The following is a 23,684-nucleotide window of genomic DNA, read 5'->3' on the forward strand; positions in this document are numbered from 1 at the left end:
TCCAAGGAGGGGTATATCATTAGTATAAAATGATGACCTGGGAAAGCAGTGTAGGAATAGGAGGGTATTATAAAAATGAAGAGCAGAGCTTGGGGTTTTGAGACACAAGGGAAATAGGTAGCAGAATGTATGAGAAAGCAAAAATCGAGCAATATGCTGCTTATTAAAAAAAAACACACTCGAAACATAAAATAAGGGATTGGAACAATATCTATTATGACTCAGTTGAATACAAAGAGTAGAGGTAGCATTTATGATTTTAGACATGACAGCACCCTTAATTAAAAGAGATAATAAAAAGTACATTTTTCTTAAAAGTGGCATAGGCAATGAATTTATTTAATTACTTAATATATATGCATCCAATTATACAACTTTTATTTAAGGAAAAATTAAATGAGTGGCAAAGATTAACACACCTATAAAAATATGGTATCTCAATTTACCCATATCAGCCTTGGATAAATCTAACCACAAGTAAACAAGAAAGAAGTTTGGGAATATGCTGATTCCTACTTCATTCACCATACAAAGTCTCCATTGACTTGTATGAACAAATTATATACAAGAGGAAAACTGTAATTAACAGAGAGTAGAGAAAACTTCTTGTAGAAAGAGGAACTTACAGAATACCAGTAAAGTTAGGAGAGTGGAGGGACAATATTCTGGGAATGGAGGATAGCCAGAAAGCATACCCAGAGCTAAGAGATGGAGTATCTTGTTTGTGTAACGGCTGGCTAGAAGGCAATTATCATTTGATCAAAGAGTCTATGTTGAGGAATAAGGTATTAAAAGACTGGAGAGGTAGGATGGCTTTGAATGCCAAACAAAACATTTTATATTTGATCCTGTAAGCAACAGAAATACATTAAATTTTATTGAGGAGGGGTTGACAGTGATTGGACTTGTATTTTAGAAAAAAACTATTTTAGTGGCCTAATAGAAGATAGATTAGAATAGAATGGGAAAAGAATTGAGACAGGATCCTCAACAGACTATTGCAATAATCTAGGAATGAGGTGATGCGGTTTTATTGCAAAGGTAAAATCAACAGGATAGGCAACAGTTTGGATATGGAGAGATAAAAGACATTGAAGAGTCCAGGATGACTTAGAGGTTATAAACTTAAGGAACTGGTAGAATGGTGCTGCTCTTAGGAGGAGTGAGGTAGAATAAGGATGATAATGATTTAGGGAGAAAGATAATAAATTCTTTTTTTATATATATTGAGTTAAATGTGTCTATTGGAAATCCATTCTGATATATCTAATTAAAATACTAAAAATATTGTTTAAAATTATAATTAAATATACAATTAGAATTAGAAAATATCAAAAGAGAAAATCTGAAAATTAAAAAATAGCAAAAGAAGCATTGAATTAATAAATGAAACTATGAATTTTATTGGAAAAATAGATAAATCATTAGCTAATTTGATTAAATAGAAGAAAACCAAATTATAAATATAAAAATTAAAATGGAGAGTTTACAAGAAATAAAAGATATTTGGAACTATTTGGTCAACTACACATCAAAAAAAAAAAAAACTCTAATCATTTCAATGGGATAAATATTTATAAAAATACAAAATATTTGCAACAATTGCAAAGAGACCAAAGGAACATATCATAAAGATTATACAACAAAGTTGGATTTATTCCAGGAATATTGAATTAGTTTAATATTAATAAAAGCACTTAAAAAAACAGCAGAAATCATGTGATTATATCAATAGGTGCAGAAAAACTTTTGACAAAATGCAATTATGATTTTTGTTAAAAATGCTTGAAAACGGGAATAAATATATTTTTCTTTAAACTGGCAAATATCTACATATGTGAAACCAAGAGGTATTATTATTATACAGATAAAATTTATCTCCAAATAATGTTTCTGTAAATTCAGGGATGAAGTAAGGATGTCCATTGTTCCCACTTCTATTGAATACATCAAGCCTTAGAAATACTGCCTATAGTATGAGAAAAGAAAAAGAAATGAAGGGAATGATCATAAATAAATAGAAAACAAAATGATTACTTTTTAGATAATATGAGAGTGTATTTAAAAACCCTAAATAAACAACTAAAATTAATTGAAACAATAACTTCATCAAACTTGCAGAATATAATTTCATGGCTTAAATTTCTAGTGGGAGCAGATAGAAAAAGAACTTTCCAATAAAGTTGCTATGTAATCTATAACATACTTGGCGGTCTACATTCTGATAGAATTATGAATATAATTACAAACAACTATTTACAGAAATAAAGATTGAAATAAATGGAAAAATATAATTGCTAATAATAGAATGAGCTAATGTAATAAAGCACTAGTATTTAAATTAGCTTATTTATTAAATCCTATACTACTCAAACAATCAAAATATTTCTTTATAGGAGTAGAAAAATAAAATTCATATGGAGGAGAAAAAGTACTTAAAATTTCAAGAGAAATATTCAAAATAAGTTGTCTAGAAATATAAGATCTCATAATATACTACAATGCAGTACTTCTCTAAATAATTTGGTATTGATTTTTTTAAAAAATAGATTTGTCAGTAGAATAGATTAGATCCACAATGTAATGGAACAAATATATCTAGTAACCTAGTATTTGAAAAACTCAGAGATCTCAGCTAGTAGAACAAGATTGGAAAAACAAAATTGAGAGAAGTATGAAAGAAATTAGATTTAGACCAATACCTTACACCTTATACAAAGAGAAGCTCCAAATAGATACATGTCCTAGATGTAAAAGATTACATGATAAATAAATTAGAAAAACCTGGAAAAAAATTACCTATCCGATCCATGGATAGGAGAAAAGTCAAATAAGGGACAGAAGGGATCACAGAAGACAAAGTGAAAAGCTTTGATTACATTTTTTAAAAATTGCAAATGAAATCTAATAAAGCTAAGATTAACAGAAGAAAAGATAATTGGGAAATATCTTTGCATCAAGTCTTTCTTATTCAGGTAGAATTTTGAAGACAGATTCAGATTCATAAGGAAAAGAGTAATTTCCTGTTTAAATCTTAAAATTAAAATTAAAATTTGGATATAAGCGTAAGCAGTTCTCAAGGAGGGCTATTTATGGCCATAAGGAAAAAAAATGTTTCAAATCACTATTAATTAGTTCTGATATCACCTCATACCCTTCAAAGTGTCAAAAACTGACAAAAATGGGAAATGATAAATGTTGGAGAGGTTGTAGGGGGAAAAAAGGCACGCATGTTCCAGTTCTTTGTCTTCACAATAAAAGCTGTTATAAATATTTTTGTACATAAAGGGTATGTAAGGACATTTCCCTCTTACATGTAGACCCAGTCTCTTTTACACATCCTCTGAGGAGAGGCTGGAGAAGGAGTTTTTTAGTCATACGAGAATAGGTTCAGCTAGGTTATTATGATCTGGGGTGGAGACATCCTAGCATGTCAAATAATGGGTATTTTGCTTTAAGAATACAGTGATGCAAGTGGTTTGAAAGTGAAGTTGCAGAAGGCTGAACAGAGTCCTGGGAGGATGTGCTGTGGAAGACATTTTTCATTATGTAAGTAACTTAAGAATATGCTCAGTTTTCAGAAAAAAGATGCAAATTATCCTTAACAATACAAAAAATTCTCCAAATAACTAATATTAAAATAAAACAACTTTGAAATTTCATTTCATACCCAGGAAATTGACAAAGATTATTGAAGACCAAAATAGTAAGTCAGAAATAATAGGCATAATAAATTGTTAGTGAAACTGTGGATTCATGTAACTCCTCTGGAAAACAAGAAAAGCCACTAAACTCTTCATATGTTTTGGTTTAATGAGTTCACTACCGAATACATGCTTCCAAAGAATTAAAGCTCAAAAGAAAGATCCTGTACATATGAAAATATTAATTATAGGATCCTTTGGGCTAGTTTAAAAAATGAAAACAAAGTGAATGCCCATCAGTCAAGGAATGCTGAACAAATTCTATTATATGAATATAATGTTAAAAGCCTCCTAACTTAAATGCAATGGAAAGTTTTAGTTCTTTAGTTCCAGTGACTTCCTCTTGAAGAACACTATATCATGAGACAGCAAGAAGGCGGCCATGAAAAAGGCCTAGGGAATTTTGGAAACTGACAGAATGGATTTCAAATTAATTGGGAACAATAGTACTTAGTACAAGCACAGTAGCATTTAGACCAGGACATACCCATCTCAGGAATTCTTAGATATGTAGTACTTATCATGAGATGCCATAAAAAGTTCTAAATATTCAATCTCAAAGGTCTAGACCCTGGAGTAGAAGTCAGGTTATAGAGGTTCAAGTCAAGCAGATTCAACCATTTTGCTCAAAAGTGTAGCAGATTTCCCTCCTATTTTTATTAAATGTTTTATTTTTTATGGTCCTACATGTATATTAATTTTTAAATGCACATTTCTTTATGAATTATGTTGGAAGAAAAAAAATCAGAACAAAAGGGAAGAACCACAATAGAAAAAAAAAACAGAAAAAATAAATATAGCATGTATCGATTTGCATTCCTTCTTTATAGTTCTTTTTTGCATGCAGATGGCATTTTCTATTCCAAATTTATTGAGATTGCCTTGGATCACTGATAAATTGAGAAGAACCAAGTCTTTCATAGTTGATCACCCAACAATTTTACTGTTTCTGGATACAATGTATTCCTAGTTCTGCTTGTTTTGCTCCACATCAATTCATGTAAATCTTTCCAGACCTTTCTAAAACCAGTTTATTCATTATTTTTTTACGTAATAATAATATTCCATTACTTTCATATACCATAATTTATTTAGCTATTCTCCAATAGATGGGTTTCTACTCATTTTTCAATTCTTTGCCACCACAAAAAGAGCTGCTGCAAACATTTTTGCAGATGTAGGTCCTTGTTTCCCTTCTTTATGATTTTCTTTGGATACAGGCCCAGTAATGGCACTGCTGGATTAAAGGATTAAAACGGATATGCACAGTTGTAGAGCCCTTTGGGCTTAGTTTCAAATTGCTTTCCAGAATAGTTGGATCATTTCACAACTCCACCACAACTTATGCAGAACTTAACTGAAAAACAAAAGGGGGGGACACCATCTTTCAAGAAATAATAAAAAATACTGCCCAACAAAGTAAAGAAATTCCCTTATCATTCCTTAAAAAATATACCAAAAATGTCATAAATTCCATAACTTTTGCACTAATAATAAGAACAACAATAATAATCAACTATCCAGGAAACCCTAAAGAAAGACTTTAAGTAACCAGTGAGGATCATCAAAGATTTGGAACCTTCTACATATATGAGAGGAGATATTGAAAAACATATTGCAAAAGTAAATATATATCTATATGTATATATCTATTTACCAACAATAATTATATATCTAGAAAAGTAGAATGTAATACTACAGAGAAAAAATGGACTTCTAATAGAACAAAGAGCTTTTTTTATTAGCAGGACTTCTCTCTCATAGCCATAATTCAGGGAGGGGTGGAAGAATACAAAATCTTTATATTAGAAGAGACTTTTGAATGGCTGCTTCTTTTCTTCTCCTTGTTGCCATAAAGTGAATTCTTGTCAACATTTGTTCTGAAAGTGCCCGTACCCTAAGACCATACCTTTTCCTCAACTCTATCTTTTCTCACTATTAGGAGACACCTTGTTTTCCAGAGCAAAGGCCCAGCAAGCTTAGACTAACAAGATTCCTTTGAGTTTTCCCCACTGGATAAACTTTGCTACAGCTAAATCATGCAATTGACTCAAAGCAGCACCAGGTGGTCTCTGAGCTTGGACAAGTACTTACAAGAATCCCATGGCAGTCACATAGTCCTACTATGAATAGGCTTTTTGTTGCAAACTTGCCTCATTGTTGATATAACATCTTACTGCTAGTTATACCTCATTGCTTCTTTCTCTACCCATAATTATGTATCAAGGGTTAGCCTTGCTGCCTTGGGTTGCCTTGGTTTTAGAGGAGAGCCCAGCACATATCTAATTTCTCTCTTCCAATGGAATAAAGACAGATTTTTGCCTACAATTTCTATGAGCTCTTTGGTAATTTATTTTACTTTATTTTTCAGAGTTGACAATTGGTGCAAAGCTATTGATATAACCTCTGTGGCTCTTTGGTCAGAGTTGACAGTTGCTATGACATTTGTAAGCTCTTTGGTATTTTCATGGTTTACAATTCTTCTAATACCTCTCTGAAGAAAAATAGTACAATGATCATTGGAAATTGTAAAGGCAGTTCTTCTGCCACTAAGTAGCCACTGGGAACCATTTTGTTGTCCATTTTGTATTCCTTACTCCACTGAGGTTACCTGCTATCTCCCAAAACCAAAACAACAATTTTTTTATATTAAAATTTTTAAATTAAATTTATTTTATATTTATACTTTCTTTTGTGTCTGATTTTTTCTTTCTGAATTTTGTCATAGATTTGAGCACTATTTTGCTGTCTCTGCTCACCATGGCAGACCTGATTGTCTGGTCCTATTAAAAGGTTCCTCAGGAAACCCCCAATGCCATTGCTTTCTTATATTTAACAGAAGTACTATAGGTGCCTAACTCTGTCCTCTTATACTTGTAGAAAAACACCAAATAATACAAAAAACAACAAAGTTGGAGCCTCCTTTATACTCTGCATATTTATATTATATATATATATAATATATATATGTATATATACTTAAATATTTATACTACAAATATAAATATATATTATAAATAAATATATTTGTATTATATATCAAATATATGTAAACAGTGAATATTTCTTCTGGAGTTGGGAAAATGTTCTTGGGACCTGAGTTATTTGTTCTTCAGGATCTCTATGTGGTAAAAGGTACAGGAAGAAGAAGGGAGGGAGAGATAGAAGAAGAAAGAGACAGAGACTGACAAATAGACAGACACAAGCAGAGAGAAACTGAAATAGAAAAGCAAAGAGACAGAGGCAGAGATAGGAGACAGAAAGACACAGATACACAGAGAAAGGTGCCTCTTTTGTTTTAGTGTTTCTGTTTTAGTTTCATTACTATCTTGCAGTTGCCTTGGATAAATGGGTTTACTTGTTATTAATTGCATGTAATTGTGTGTGTGTGTGTGTGTGTGTGTGTGTGTGTGTGTGTGTGTGTGTGTGTGTAAGTGTGTAAAACTAACATTCAGTGGGAAGGAGTTAATCAGCATCAGCTTAGTATGTAATAGAAACCAGATTCTTTAAGATTTGTATTAGTGCCTCCTATGAGCTGCATTTGGACATCCCTTATGGACATGAATTTCTTGCAAAGGCAGCAAGTACATTTTACAGGGGGTGGGGAGGAGGCATCTTTCATTGTTCTTCCCACTATATTTTGTCCCAGCAACTGCTACTCCTTCACCTATCCTGTTTAGCTCATAGATTCATGCTACTTGCTGTTTTATTCCTGTTTCTATTACCATAGTTTGGGGAAAAGGAGATGTAAACAACACCCCTTCCTCTTCTTTCTTTATTATTATTTGAATGAATTGGATACCTAGACATTGCATAGACCCACATTTTTAAAGGTCAGATTTGAATTTTCCTAATAGAACATCCTCAGATAACAGCATTGCCTCAGGGAAGCCTACATTTCTATTTTGAGATGTGAGCAGGATGACAGATAGGCTAGTGTTGACATTTCATTTTATTTGGAATATTCCACACACTTTTCACTTTGACATATTTGAAGATTTGATGATGTGTTATTAATTGTACATTATAACCTTCTCTATCTTAATGTTATGGCAAAGTTTTGGAAGTGAAATCATAATTTGAAGACAAATCTCATTCAAAGACTTATCTCACATTTCTTTTCAGTCTCGTATTGACAATCTCTGAAGGTCATTGAAATACAACTAAAGAAAAATATATTACTCAATGCAGCTATTTCACATCAGAAATGGCACTGATGATAAACTAGGACAATCTATATAAAACATTCATAATCAAGCCTTAAAAAATAAACTTCTTACTTATATTTTCAGCCATCTGCTGCATGGTATAAGTATGCTGGAGTTTTACTTCTCATGTTGGAAGGAACAGTGCAGAACTTGGTGACTCATATCTGGTCCCCGAATTTACTAGACAATGACTAGCTTTATGAACAAAGATCATAGGATCAGAGATTTAGTTAGAAAAGGCCCTAAAAGACATAGTGCAACTCATTATATTTTTATTATAGCTTATATACAAAGATGTATGCATGGATAAATTTTCAACATTGACCCTTGCAAAAACTTCCGTTTCAACTTTTCCCCTCCTTCCCTCCATCCCCTCCCTTAGATAGCAGGTAGCCCCATACATGTTAAAGTATATATTAAATACAATATATGTATTATTAAATACAATATATATATATATATACAATTATCTTATTGCACAAGAAAGATTGGATTTAGAAAGAAGGTAAAAATAACCTGAGGGGAAAAAACAAAACAAAAATGCAAGCAAACAATAACAGAAAGAGTGGAAATGTTATATTGTGGTCCATATTCATTTCTCAGTGTTCTTTCTCTGGGTGTAGCTGGTTCTGTTCATTACAGATCAATTGGAACTAATTTGGATCCTCTCATTGATGAAGAAAGACACGTCTATCAGAACTGTCATCATATAGTATTGTTGTTGAAGTGTATAATGATCTCCTGCTTCTGATCATTTCACTTAGCATCAGTTCATGTATGTCTCCCTAAGCCTCTCTGAAATCATCCTGCTGGTCATTTTTTATAGAGCAATAACATTCCATAACATTCATATACCACAATTATTCAGCCATTCTCCAATTGATGGGCATCCCTTCAATTTCCAGTTTCTAGCCACTACAAAGAGAGCTGCCACAAACATTTTTTCACATACAGGTCCCTTTCCCTTCTTTAATATCTCTTTGGGATATAAGCCCAGTTGTAACACTTCTTGATCAAAGGATATGCACAATTTGATAACTTTTTGAGCATAGTTCCAAATTGTTCTCCAGAATGGTTGGATTCTTTCACACCTCCACCAACAATTCATCAGTGTCCCAGATTTCCCACATCCCCTCCAATATTCTTCATTATCTTAGCCAATCTGACAGGTGTGTAGTGGAATCTCAACTCATTATATTTTTACAGAAGAAAATTGATACCTAAAGAGATCAAGTAATATATACAGAATGATACTGATTCCAAGGAATAGAGCCAATATTTTAATCTGAAATCCTTTGATACTAAATATTGCTTGGCCTCCTCCAAGATCAAATAGAAAATTCTGAAAGCTTCAATTTTTTAATATGCAAAAAGATGATAATGATACTTGAGCTACATATATCACAAAATTGTGAGAAAAAGTTTTTAGAAATCTTGCATTACTCCACAAAAACTATTATGATTAGCTATAAAATTTTTAAATTGTAATTTTATATTTACTTATTATTTATTGTTATATTTTATTATTCAGTTTATTTATTCAGTTTAACCCTGAAATTTTAGAGTTTCTATGGGAAGTCATTCTATATTGAGAGTTTTTTTTCTTTTGGTTATATCTGTACATTCACTTTTTACATATTTTCATATGAGTCAGATTAGGAGAGAAAAATCAGAACAAAAGGGGAAAACCATGAGAAAGCGAAAAAGAGGAAGAAAGAAAAAGGTGGAAACAATGTGTGTTGATCCACATTCAGTCTCCAAAGGTGTCTCTCTGGATTCAGATGGTGTTTTCCGTCCAAAGTTTATTAGGATTGTCTTGGATCACTGAATTGATAAGAAGCAAGCCTATTATAGTTGATCATCACACAATCTTGTTGTTGTTGTGTACAATGTTTTTCTTACTCTGGTTGCTTTACTAAGCATTAGTTCATGTAAATCTTTCCAGGGTTTTCTAAAATCAGCTTGTTCATTTTTTTTGTTGTTGGGTATTTGAGCAACCTTTTTCTTTCTTATTTTATTTTTATTAATTTTTATAATTATAACATTTTCTTTGACAGTACATATGCATAGGTAAAATTTTTTTTTACAATATTATCCCTTGTACTCCCTTCTGTTCCGAGTTTTTCCCCTCCTTCCCTCCACCCCCTCCCCTAAATGGCAGGCATTCCCATACATATTAAGTATCTTATAGTATATCCTAGGTACAATATATATGTGCAGAACCGAATTTTGTTGTTGCTGTTGCAAAGGAAGAATTGTATTCGGAGGGTAAAAATAATCTGGGAAGAGAAACAAAACAAAACAAAACAAAAACCAATGCTCACAGTTTGCACTCATTTCCCAGTGTTCCTTTTCTGGATGTAGCTGATTCTGTCCATCATTGATCAATTGGAATTGGATTAGCTCTTCTCTATGTTGAAGATATCCACTTCCATCAGAATACATCCTCATACAGTATCATTGTTGATGTGTATAATGATCTCCTGGTTCTGCTCATGTCACTCAGCATCAGTTCATGTAAGTCTCTCCAAGCCTCTCTGTATTCTCTCCAAGCCTCTCTGTATTCCTCCTGTTGGTCATTTCTTACAGAACAATAATATTCCACAACAGTCATATACCATAATTTACCCAACCATTCTCCAATTGATTGACATCCATTCATTTTCCAGTTTCTAGCCACTATGAAAAGGGCTGCCACAAACGTTTTGGCACATACAGGTCCCTTTCCCTTTTTTAGTATTTCCTTGGGATATAAGCTCAGTAGTAGTAGTACGGCTGGGTCAAAGGATATGCACATTTTGATTACTTTTTGGGCATAATTCCAGATTGCTCTCTAGAATGGTTGGGTTCTTTCACAACTCCACCAACAATGCATCAGTGTCCCAGTTTTCCCACATCCCTTCCAACATTCATCGTTATTTGTTCCTGTCATCTTAGCCAATCTGAAAGGTGTGTAATGATATATCAGAGTTGTTTTAATTTGAATTTTCTGATCAATAGTGATTTGGAACACTCTTTCATATGAGTGGAAATAGTTTTAATTTCATCATCTGAAAATTGTCTGTTCATATCCTTTGACCATTTATCAATAGGAGAGTGGCTTGATTTCTTATAAATTAAAGTCAATTCTCTGTATATTTTAGAAATGAGGCCTTTATCAGAACCTTTAACTGTAAAAATATTTTCCCAATTTGTTACTTCTCTTCTAATCTTGTTTGTATTAGTTTTGTTTGTGCAGAAACTTTTTAATTTGGTGTAATCAAAATGTTCTAGTTCTCCCTTGGACACAAACTCCTTCCTCCTCCACAAGTCCGAGAGGTAAATCATCCCATGTTCCTCCAATTTACTTATGATTTCGTTCTTTATACCTAAACCTTGGACCCATTTTGATCTTATCTTAGTATGTGGTGTTAAATGTGGGTCCATTCCTAGTTTCTGTCATATTAAATTTTCAGTTTTCCCAGCAGTTTTTGTCAAATAATGAATTCTTATCCCAAAAGTTGGGATCTTTGGGTTTGTCAAAGATTAGATTGCTATTTTTATTCACTATCTTGCCCTGTGAACCTAACCTATGCCACTGATCAACTAATCTATTTCTTAGCCAATACCAAATGGTTTTGGTGACTGTTGCTTTATAATATAGTTCTAGATCAGGTACAGCTAGGCCACCTTCATGTAATTTTTTTCCATTACTTCCCTGGAAATTCTTGACCTTTTGTTGTTCCATATGAGTTCTGTTGTTATTTTTTTCTAGGTCATTAAAATAGTTTTTTGGGAGTCTGATTGGTATAGCACTAAATAAATAGATTAGTTTAGGGTGTTCATCATTTTTTATAGAAAAATATTCCATTACTTTCATATACCATAACTCATTCCTCCATTCCCCACAAAAAGAGCAGCTACAATTATTTTTGCACAAGTTAGTCTTCTTCTCTCTTTTGATTTCTTTGGGATACTGACCCTATACTGAGAGTTTTAAATAGATAATGTAGGTAGTGGGTATCATTTATATTGCTCCTTAAAATCTACAAAATTACTATATTATATTATTTGATTCTTACAATACCAGTATGAGTTAGGTACTTGAATTTTCCCCATTTGAGAAAATTGAGATTCAGAGAAGTTAAATAAATTGCTCCCAGGTCTTTGAGCTAAGAAGTGTCTGAAGTATGGTTCAGTCATAGATTTTCTTATTTCTAAGTCCAGTATTCTATTAAATGGACTGTAATCAATACCCCAATAATCCATGCTTTTCCTCCTAATGCTTTGTTTTTCCTGAGTCAGAAGGCAAGATGAAGAAGAAGGGAAAAATGGTATGCTATGAAGCAATGTTTATTTTGTGTAGTGAAAGGAACAGGAAGTCAGAAGACTCTGTCCTTTGACTATTAGATAATTACCTTTCATCAGTAAAATGATTGAGTTGGACTAACAGATCTCTAAGTAAATTTCCAATTCTAAAATTGATCTAAGTGTTTTGGGCTTCCTGAGGAAGGACCTATATGTTATTCTCTTCTAGAAGGATTAGAACTTTGTGGAAATGATGGAAAAAATTTCTGAGTGGTTCCTATATTTGCTTATGGTTGGTTCAAAGAAAAATGACCACTGAATATCATAAGGGATAGACATTTGGAGTGACTTCCCCATTTGGCAGACTGAAAGACCTATAGATAAATTTCATTGCTCTCTTAGGAAGTCACACTGCCAGCTCTCTCTTGGAGTTCAAGGAAGGAGAGAAGGGATTTTTGCTCCTCTTTCCTTAAAAGCTTTAATATACATATAAGAATGTTCATATATCTATAAATTCATATATACTTATACATATGTATATATATATATATGCATATATATATATATGAATATATACATTAGGTATGTATACACACATGCATTTACATGTGTATTTGTTCCCTTTCTTCCTATACACATAATTATGTTTATTTATCTTATATATTATTCTCTTACAGAAGGACAAGTACTTTGTGGAAATGATAGTGATGGAAGCCACAATTCAAGTGTATGGAAACAAGAGGCACATCCTTGCTGGAGTGAGTCAGGACCTAAACCTCAAATTCATGTCTTCTTATTTTGTTTTGTGTTTCTTTACAAGTCTAGGTAAAATGTGAATGTATATATTTCAATTCTGGAAAAAAATCCAAAACCTGAATGTTTGTAACCCTAATTTTAATCTTGTGAGTTGGAGAAGTTAGGAATTCCTGAAATCCTGTTGTTTACCTTGAGGGAGGTTTTTATTTTAAACATACTTCTTCCTGAAAGATAAAAGACACAACCACAAGAAGTTTATTGCAGATGAAAGGATAGAAAAACAATGAAGTCATATCCTGCCTGGCCAAGAGATTTAATTCTTGTGAGTGACTTCAACAATATGAATCCAAGGCGAATAAGAACTGTTTGTTTTGTGCAAAAGCCTTTTCTTTAGAACATTCTGTTAATCCCTTTGAACCACTGCTGATGGAGCTAGATCTCCAGGGCTGCTAGAAAGAGATCAGAAGTAAAAAGCAGGTCTTAGAATTCAGGAGGATCAATTGCTGAAATAGGAATGATGAAATAAAAAGGAAATGAGGGCTTATAGAAGATTTGCTAGAGATCCAGAAAAATTAGTTTGCATGAATTCCAAAAAGAAAGCTGGATGTAGTGTGAGGTCAAGTTTTCGCTTGTTCAATTAAAAAGAAAGATCCCAGAATGAATCAGTGTGTATGTGTGTATGTGTTTGTGTATATATGTATGTATGTATGTATGTATGTATGTATGTATGTATGTATGTATACTTTTAAAAAGAGTAAATGCAAAACGTGCTTTCTTTTTAAAGCCAGGTGTATGTATTCCCCAATCTATGGGGAAAGGTGCTTCAGCTGTAGAAAATTTGAAAGTGTCCTAAGTGTTCCTCACATGGGAAAATAGCTGTGTTTTCACAGCTGAGAATAGTAAAAATCTGAAGGTATTGAAATCAAATGAAATTTTATATCACTGGGGAAAGATTTCACAAGAGTAAAGAACTATTTGTTTATTTATTTTTGGTGAATCTATAAAGCTTGATAACATATATGGATATCAAGTGATTATTAAATATTTTCATTATCAAGGAATAATTGGATAATTTTGATTGCACAAAATTGAAAAGATTACATACAAAAATGTGGTTACTTTACTGGGAAAAGTTTTTGCAGTAAGTTACTCTAAAAAAGGACTGATATTCAAGATATAAAACAACTGAATTCAAACACATAGGAAAGACAACCATTCTCCAAAGAAAAAAATGCTCAAAGATTGTGAAAAGGCAGTTTTCAAGGAGAAAAAAATCCAACCTATTAGCAGCTATATGAAAAAAATGGATCAAATGGATCAAATCTTTATTAATAAGAGAAATACAATTTTCAAGTTCCATTTCACACCTAGCAGATTGGCAAAGATGACAAAAAAGTAAAATAACAATTATTGTAGAAGTTGTGGGAAGATAGGCATATTAAGGGACTGGTTATAGAGCTGTGAATTGACCCAGACATTCTGGAAAGCACCTTGGAAATTTTATTCAAGAATTCTTAAACTCTAACTTAGCAACATAACCAATGGCCCTATTACACAAAGAGATCAATGATAGGACAATTGATAAAAATACAAAATTCTTTTTGGTGTAGGAAAAAGGTTACGTATCACAAATGATAAGGGAATTTCAGAAAAACATGGAAGGCTTTTGAAAATTCATGAATATGTGAGTCAAAAATATAGTAACAATAATGGAAAGAAAAACAATTTTGAAATATTTCAGAAGTCCTATCAATGAAATGTCTCATCACAATTCCAAAGGATAGATGATAAACATATTATCCACTTTCTGGTTAATAGGAAATATACTCAAATTCCAGAAGGAAGCATATATATTCACATATAATGTGTGAATTTATTTTGCTATCACTGTGCATATTGGTTATAATGGTTTTCTTTTTTTCTCCCAGTGGGGATATGGTGATTTTATGGGAACCAGTGATAATATCATCAAAGCAAAACTATGATAAAGGAAAAGGATCATTGAAGCATGTAAAAACTAGCACAGATGAAAATAAAGGAAGTTCATAAAACAATATAGATAGAGAAGACATCTTTATAGGTAAAATGTTGAATTTATCACATTGTGGTTTTTTTAAATAAGCAGTATATGATAGAGATTTATGATTTCATGTTATTATTGTTGCCAAAAAAGATATTATTATTTGACTTGTTTTGTTGGATGTTACATTAAGAAAAATTGGGCAAAATAATAATGAACTGTCATCTGAAAAGTGACACATTTTATTTCAAATATTCTTGGCATTATGATGTAAGTGATGCTTGTTTTATTGTTGTTTCTTTTATAATTTTTGTTGTTGTAGTAGTAAGAGTAGTTTTGTTGTGATTTAAATTTTTTTGATCCTAGAAAATCTGTTCCTATGTGCCTTAAGAGATTATATATCTGTAAGCAGCTAGGTGGCTCAGTGGTTAGAGCACCAGCCCTGAAATCAGGAGGGGAGAGAGAGAGAGAGAGAGAGAGAGAGAGAGAGAGAGAGAGAGAGAGAGAGAGAGAGAGAGAGAGAGAGAGAGAGAGAGAGAGAGAGAGAGAGAGAGAGAGAGAGAGAGAGGTTAAACAATCTTCTTCCTCTTGGTGACTCCTTTCTCCCCCTTCACTTTATTGTTTATATTGTACCTCTATCTTACAAATACCGAATGTCTCAAATAATCAATATAAAGTGCTTTATAAATCTCAGAGAGAATTACTGGGAGGAAAGTACTTCTATAATTCCTATTTTAAAAGTGAGGAAACTGAAATAGACAAAAGTTAAGTGACTGTCCCAGTCCATATAGCTAATAAGTGTCTGAAATCAAATCTGAATGAACTCAAGTCTTCCTGAATCTAAATCCAGAACTCTACTATGCTAACTGCTTCTGATATCTTGACATAAATTGTTTACCTATATTCTATATTCTCTCATTCATGTTAAATCAATTATTCATTCAGTCATCTTTCTTTAATGCATTCTACTTATATTAATTGAGTATCTATATAGGACAATGTGAGAGAAGTTGACTATAAATAAATATAGTTACATAACTATCCAAATCTCATTGATTATTCTGATTTCAGTTAATTAGCCTCAAAAGTTCTTAGAGTGTATGTTTTAAAATGCACAGAAGCTAGTTGAAATGATATCTTGAAGTTAGTTCTTTATAGCCTAAGTATTTTGTTTTCTCACATCTTGTTTGAAACAACAAAACCAAACGTAGCATCCATCTCAAGCATGCCAGTCAACAACAAATATATGCTTTAGCTCCATTCCTGTATAAACAGTTATTAGTTTATCCCTCAAAACCACAATACTATAGATGCTGATAGACAAACTAAGAGGCAGAATCATGTAATTGTTAGATGGTAAGTCTCAGAAATCACAAAAACATAAAATCAAGTCTTGCCTCCAACACATACTAGCTGTAGGACCTTGGAAAACATTATCCTTGTAGTTAAGAAACCCCTTGTGATGGAACCGATACTATAAGATTTCCTATCCTGTATTCTTTAATCTTTTAAGATCTGAAAAAGAAGTTACATATGAAACTATGAATCTCTATTATATGATGATTCTTTTAAAAACAAATATTGAATTTAAGAATTTACCAACAGTGCCTTACTTGTCTGTGAATCCTCAATTTCATTCTGCTCTATTCTGTGTGTTTTTCAATGTTTCATTTCATTAACACTTTTTTTCTTTCTTTCTTTTTCTTTTTTAACATAACTATCACCATCCTTCCTTGCCTTCTAACTGGACTCACAAAAATAACAACTTTTTTGGTAATGAATAAATATAGTCAGAGAAAACAAATTGGCTCTTTCATCCAATTATACGTGGAATGAATGAAAAGGGCACAGAGCAAATGTTTATCTTGAACCAAACATGTGAAACAATGAAAATACAGGTAGAAATCAGCAAAATAGTACTTGCTTTCAAGGGACTTAAATTTTAATAGATGAAAACAATATCAGAGACAAGCTGCTGGAATAAACCATTTTGGATAGGGAAGTCAGAGGAAATAGTGAGGTAATTGACTACCGTATTCTTTCCAGGAACTATTTTTTGAGCTAGGTTTGGAAAGTGGGGTTAGGAGGCAGTAAAATGGGTGGTAGGTAGGTATAGCTTGGATTAGAAATTGATCAATCAATAAACATTTGGTAAATGCCTATTATGTGCCAGAGAGTGCTAAATTCTGGGAAAACAAAAAAAAATCTGTCAAACTACAGACAATGCCCTCAAAGAACTTAGTCTTGGCATCGATAAGTGTCTAGATGAGTCTGGTCCTGGATAAGGTGGAGTTGTTTAGGAGTCCCAGGGATTGGATCTTAAGCTCTGCAGGCTTTTAGAGTCATGCTTGATTATTATTGCATTTGTTGTATTATTTATGAAAGATTTTAAAATTTTTCAAGAAGTTGTTTTCTTCTCAAAGAGAAGATGGTAAAAGAAAAGAAATGCCAGCCACACTAATACTTTAGAATTTTGTGTTGATTTCCATTCGTCTGTCACCTTTTTTCACACAGCTCAGACCCTGATCACCCATTCTTAAGTTTTCTTCTTCTCTTTCTCCTTCATGATCTATTCTCTGAGGCCAAAAGTTAGTTTCTGTTTTTCCTGACATAACTCCTTGGCAAGGGCCCTCAGACAAATTCGGACAATATGGTTGGACTGCTATTTCTCATTGCTTTTTTTTTTTTAATAGCTTAATAGTTTAATAGTTTGATAGTTTGATAGCTTATGTCCTTTCTAGTTATATTGGAGGTAATGTGGAGGATCTGGGCTCCTCGATGAATCTTTATGCTCTCCTATTAACAAAAAAGTTATCTTATTCCATATGGTCCATAGTTTCATATGTAAATTCTTTTTCAGCTCCTACAAGATTAAAGGATGGGGAATAGGAAATCTTGTAGTATTGGTTTCATCACAAGGGTGTTTTTTTTTAACTACAAATACAATTTCTTCCAAGGTCCTACAGCTAGTATGTGTTGGAGCTAAGACTTGATTCTACGTTTTTGTGATTTCTGAGACTCCACTATCTAACAACTATGTGATGCTGCCTCTCATTTTGTCTATCCGTATCTATAATATTGTGGTTTTGAGGGATAATCTAATAGCTGTTTATATGAGAAGGGACCTAAAGTTGCTCAATAGCAACTTTATTATGAGATAGTTGAACTTGAATAGCTTACTAGCTTACTTCCAAGGATTTATCTGTTACTCAGAGAAACAAGAATTTCTTACAAATGTTTATAATCTCAAAAAAAAAAAAAAAGCCTAGATTATCTATGGACACTGTTCTGGACTCCCCAGTACTTTATTTATTTTTACATGGTCTTGCCATCCTGCAATTTTAAGTTCATATTTCTATAATTTTTGTTGATCTGCATCATTTAAAAATTGTTGGGTGAAATAGTCATTTGACAAAGTTGATTTGGCACTTCTAAAAACTGGTAATTAGAAATCAGTGTGCTTTAAGTTATGAGTAGAGAAAGTAATAAACAAACTAGTCTAGTGGAACAAAAAACTATATGGCAATGTTATTAAAAGGCCAGGACATTAGTAATTCAATTAAATCTGGGAGGTATCCTTAGCAATGCCTCTGAATTATAATGATTCTGAGAGACTACACCATTTGACAACCATATTCCATTCAATGTGCTGCTGCTCATGTCTAATGTATGTCACAGAAGGGCAATTCATTGGGCATTATGATATATCTGCCTTAATAAGGATAATGATGATAAAAATGATGATATTGACAAAATAAAATATTCCCTAATGGAGTAAACTATTAGCTGAACTAAAATCCGTCATCGTTTAATTAATTTAAAATGAATATTTGGCCACATGGAAAAGCTTTCTTCAATCCAAGTGAAACTATAGATGATGGCTTTTCTTTCAGCTTTATGTATCTGAAGTCAAACTCCTGCTTTACTCCTTAAGGCTTCTATTTTTTGCACATAAATTTTCCATATAGACCACTTCTGTATCCTCAAAATCTCCCACTGCAGATATCTTACAGTTAAGTGGCACAGTGCATAGAGCTCATGCCTTGGAGTCAGGAAGCCCTGAATTTAAATCCAGCCTTAGAGAATTGTTAGCTATATGACTCTGAACAAGTAAATTGACCTTTGTTGGCCTTTGTAAAATGAAGCTAACAACACCATCTACCTTGAAAGGTTGTTGTGAAAATCAAATGAGATCATATTTATAAAAGATTAGTCCAAAACCTGGCATAAAATGAGTGCTATATATAAATGCTTATTCCTTCCCTGCTTTCTAGGAGTGGAATCATATAGGTATCTGCATGATTTTTTTTGTCAGCAATTCCTACTTCTGCATATTTTTTAAAAAATAAATTAATATAACTTTTTTTTTCTTACCTTGGATTGTGCCATAGTAGCTCAAGATGAAGTCACTCTTAATTATTGTCTTCTTTACTAAGGCATATCAAATGAATCATCTGAAAATTTGAATCTAGTGCAGACTCTGAAACATTCAGTATATCCCTGGTCCATTTTTCCTTTCTATGAATAGCCTAACATCAAAAAACTTATAGAAAGGAATCCATTGGTGTTTTAAAATAGGTACTAAAATTCTGAAGTCGAAAGATGAATATTTGTTATTTAAGCTTAAGAGAAGGGCTAGGAAATGGCTTAATTTGAATTTGTCTTAATTATATAGCTTCAGTTTGGTAAATTTAAGTTTCTCAATAAGTCTACAAAGTACAAATTTCAGACCAATATCAAATGAGGGGCTAATATTTTGACAAGATGAAGCAGGTGGATATTGGAATAAGCATCCATTTGTCCATGGGCTCATTTTAGGGAATATTGATAGAGTACTGGTCCTCAGATTGGAAAGAGTGTCATTTTAAATTGGAATTGATGAATCAAACCTGCATGTGTAAGTAGAAAATAATTTGTCTGAATGAATATTGGCTTTAGTGAGTTTGATTGCTTTCATTCTTCAGTGGATATTAGGGATAAATGCTGTGGAACTGTTAGAATTTTATGGACATATTTTACACACAACAGAAAATTAATAACTTAAAGTTGATGTCAATGCCATCCTTTCAGTCCCTTACCAGGAGTTTAGAGTCATTCTTGATTATTCACTGCAATCCTTCTCCCTTTTGACACTAGTGGAAGCCCTCATCATATCTCACTTGGACTATTGATTTAACCTGACGATGAATTTTTTTTAAGTGTATAACCATATACTTCTTCTTCTTTTCTTCTTTTTTTGGTGAGGCAATTGGAATTAATTGACTTGCCTAGAGTCACACAGCTAGAAAATATTAAATGTTTGAAGCTGATTTGAACTCAGGTCTTCATGACTACAGGATTGGTGCTCTATGCTCTGCACCAGCTGTCCCTTAACCATAGACCTAAAACTCAGGTAGAAAAGTTGTTATTTTGATTATCCCCAAATCACTTTGGTTCTTAATAACTGACTAAAAATAGGTCCCAGACCAAGCCTCACTTGGTCATTGTTTGGGTTCTACTTGGCTTAGAGTGAATATAAATAGCAGTTGTTTCTATTTGGGCCAGAAACCCTGAACATCTTGCTCTCCCCAGTTGATTTTTTTTATTAAATAAAAGAGCCATTCTTTGCCACTTTCTTACCTAACCTTAAACACTGATTGGGGCATTGCTTTAGTCAAACAGATCTTTTAAAGATCTTACCTGTAAATGGCCAAAATCTCCTGCTGCATCCTGGGCCATCTCCAGGCATTCTGATCTCTCTTGCCATTGGACCCAGATGGCTCCAGAGGAGAAAATGAGACTTCACTTGCAAGTCATAGTATCACCTTCCTGTTGTCAAGGTCCTCTCTGAGGACAAATGACAACAACCCAGTTTGAAAAGGCTTTTGATAATCAATAGTTCTACTGATAGCTAGCTGCTCATGGTTCATGAATGTTTTTTTCCTGTCTTTATATAATTATCGAAATAGTGAAATATTTCTTCTATCTTACCATATTTTAACAAAAAGATTAATAGTTTTGCTTCTGATAAATTTTTGAACCATCTCTCAGACTCTGAGATAAATAACACTTGTTTTTAGACTGTAGTAATCTCATGACATACTATTAGAAGGAACTATTGGTACTTGCTGTTGAGGGGGAACTATGTATATTTAAATCCATAAATGAAGACTTTTTAGTGATATTGCTCAAAAGTTTTGGACACATAGAGATGATGGTTTAAATTGAGCACAGGTAAAAGTTACAAATGTTATCTTAGTTTTAGAGTAACTAAAAGGATAATGAATGGAAAGGAAAGCCTCTGCTTAACAATTTAATTCTCCCACAGCCTACACCTGATTCAGAGACCTTTTAATAAAGGGAATATGTAGGGCAGAGGTAATTTGAATCCCTTTATACTCCTTTCCCCTAAGTCAATCAATATAGCCATGGATTGTTGTCACAGAGATAGAGATGTTGAAATGGTAATAAAGTGTTAACACCCGGTAAACCCTTTGAGAAATTTGATCTTTGAAATTTAATTTAGAAAGGGCAATTTGATTGGTTTAAAAATTGGCCCTATCTCCCCAGACCTTTAAGTAACTAGGCCCTGAAGGCAGTCAAAAATCCATATAGTTTTAGGTTTGGAGAAAGTAGAAGAGAAAGAATCAGATAAAATCAAGTTTTTTACCTCTTGGTAGGTGAAGTGATTTTTTCTCCCTCTCTCCTAATACTCCCAATTAGCCAGAGCATCTAGTAGCAAAATTAAACACCCAAGAGAAGACATATATAGATTTGGATAGGAAGAATAATGAGGAATTGATACCAAATTTTAAGAAAGCATAATTGAAAATTGCCCACCTTTATCAGTCAGAGGAAAAAATGAAAATAAAAATAATGTAGAGGGCTGCAAATGGTGGGGGGAACTCTGAGTGAGGTATAAGACCCTTCAGCCCAAGGAAAAGCTGCTAAAAATATCTGATGTGGCTCCCCATTTTCCCTTTGGAATTTTTTCACCTCCCTTTCTGAGAAGTCAGGGAGGGAATGACTACCTTTGTTCTACTTGAAGCAAGGATACTTACAGCAGTGTGCTTATAGTTAGCATTTACTCAATGTGATTGATAAAATAATGGTTCTCTAGTTCACACATACTTAGTGTGATATATGATGTAATTATACTGAGGTATTTAAGGGCTGAGATGACTGGAGATGAGAACTGAAACTCAAACTCAGACTCTGGGACACAGAAAAAACTCAGACTCAGACTCAGACACAGATAGAGAGGAGACACAGAAGATGGAGACAGAAGCAGAGATCCTCCTGGTGGCTCTCCTGCCATCATCACTCCTCTACTAAGACCAAGGCTCATCCAGAGATCCTCCAGAGAGCTAGTCCAGACATTACAAAATAATGTACTGGTTAACTTATTTTTAATAGTAGCTTTTTATTTTCAAAATACTTGCGAAAATAGTTTTCAATTCAACTTTGCAGAATCTTGTGTTACAAATTTTTCTCCTTCCCTCCCCCCCAAAAAAAAACCCTCCCCTGGGCAGCAAGTATTCCAATATGGAAAAAAACATGTGCAATTCTTTTAAACATATTTCTACATTTATCATGCTGCACAAGAAAAATTAGATCAAAAAGGGAAAAAAGGAGAAAGAAAAAAAGCAAGCAAACAACAATAAAAAGGGGAAAATACTACATTTTGATTCATATTCAATCCCCATAGTCCTCTCTCTGGATGCAGATGGATTTCTCCACCATAAATCTCTTGGAATTGGTCTCAATAACCTCATTGTTGAAAAGAGCCACATCCATCAAAGTTGATCATCACATAATCTTGTTGTTGCTGTGTACAATGCTCTTTTGGTTATACTCATTTCACTTAGGATCAGTCCATGTCAGTCCCTTCAGGTCTTTCTGAAATCATTCTGCTGATCATTTCTTATAGAAAAACAATTATTCCATTACATTGATAAACCATAATTTATCCATCCATTCTCCAACTGATGGGCATACACAGCAAAATTAAGCATAATCCTAAATGAAAAAAGGGCATTCAATGAATTTTTAGACTTTTAAACTTTTGTTGCAAAAAAGACATGTACTTATTAGGAAATATGATATCCAAGAGAAATATTAGGTAAACATCAAAGATTAATTTCAAGGGACTCATTAAGGTCAAACTGTTTATGGTTTCTATATGGAAATGTAAATCATTTGTATAAGACTGTCATCAGTATTTTCTTTTCTTTTTTTGCTGAGGCAATTGGGATTAAGTGACTTGCCCAGGGTCACAGCTAGGAAGTGTTAAGTGTCTGAGACCATATTTGAACTCAGGTCCTCCTTCCTCCTGTCTTCAGGACTGGTACTGTATCCACTGTGCCACCTAGCTGCCCCAGTAAGTAGATATTTCGAAAGAAGGATGAGGGTAAAGCTGAAAATGAAGTGATTTTAAAAAGCACAATTGTGTAGGGAAAGGTAAAAAAATAGTAATTAGGTTATATTCATGAGAACAAGGCTAGATAGCAGGTAGAAATACAGTAGAGGAATTCCTCTCCTATTTCTCTTAGGAAATAAGAGAATTATACAAAAATAATGCTAATGATTAGGAGTGGGATCTATTAGAAAAATATGGTTAGTAATTACTGATCTCAAAGTTAAAGTGAAAATAGATTTAATCAAAAGTGAAAAATAGGGGAACTACACTATGTGACAATCATATTAATTAATATTGTTTTAAACTATTTA

General features: G+C 32.9%; 1 long non-coding RNA gene across 1 annotated transcript in view; it reads left to right on the plus strand.

Moving 5' to 3' along the window:
* The first annotated feature begins 3,457 nt into the window (after positions 1 to 3,457).
* Positions 3,458 to 23,684, plus strand: part of LOC141555082 (uncharacterized) — an 88,571-nt gene continuing 68,344 nt past the window's right edge. Inside the window, exons 1-2 of the long non-coding RNA XR_012486072.1 lie at positions 3,458 to 3,549; positions 12,877 to 12,957. This is a non-coding gene — a long non-coding RNA (uncharacterized LOC141555082). The remainder of the gene's footprint in view (positions 3,550 to 12,876; positions 12,958 to 23,684) is intronic.

This window comes from Sminthopsis crassicaudata, chromosome 1 (genome assembly GCF_048593235.1).
Source record: "Sminthopsis crassicaudata isolate SCR6 chromosome 1, ASM4859323v1, whole genome shotgun sequence".
In the NCBI taxonomy this organism is placed as follows: Eukaryota; Metazoa; Chordata; class Mammalia; order Dasyuromorphia; family Dasyuridae; genus Sminthopsis; species Sminthopsis crassicaudata.